Below are 519 nucleotides of genomic sequence, written 5' to 3' on the forward strand. Positions count from 1 at the left end.
CATCAAACTGTTCGGTATTCACACATCAGTGAAAGCAATGATGATGACAAACCACCAAAGTAACACAAAAGTCATAATGCATTTAAACAGTTCTTTAAAGCTTCTGGAGTGATGCAATCCCAACAGCAAAAAGCTGCTCATTTTTCTTTCTGCTTTCATGTGTTTTCCTGCTGCTGTGTAGCTGTGATGATAAATGAGCTCGGCGGATCTAGAGAGAGCTTGCAGTGGAAAGAATAATGGGTATTTAAGCACACTTGTAAATTACCAACACATTCGTCTTCAACTGTCCCCTCAGGGACGTCTGACAGTGCAGCACACAGAGTATATAAAGCTCACGTACATCTGTTCCTCATAGCCTTATTGGATCTGCTGACATCACTTAAATACAAACTGTCACGCCATCCTCCATAATTCATACTTTGACAAAGCGCATAAAGCAGTCTTTGCTGTCTTTGCACCTGCATGCATGCATGTGTGTGTGTGTGTGTGTGTGTGTGTGTGTGTGTGTGTGTGTGTGTG

The sequence above is a fragment of the Austrofundulus limnaeus genome, unplaced genomic scaffold, assembly GCF_001266775.1.
Source record: "Austrofundulus limnaeus strain Quisiro unplaced genomic scaffold, Austrofundulus_limnaeus-1.0 Scaffold855, whole genome shotgun sequence".
NCBI classification, from domain to species: Eukaryota; Metazoa; Chordata; class Actinopteri; order Cyprinodontiformes; family Rivulidae; genus Austrofundulus; species Austrofundulus limnaeus.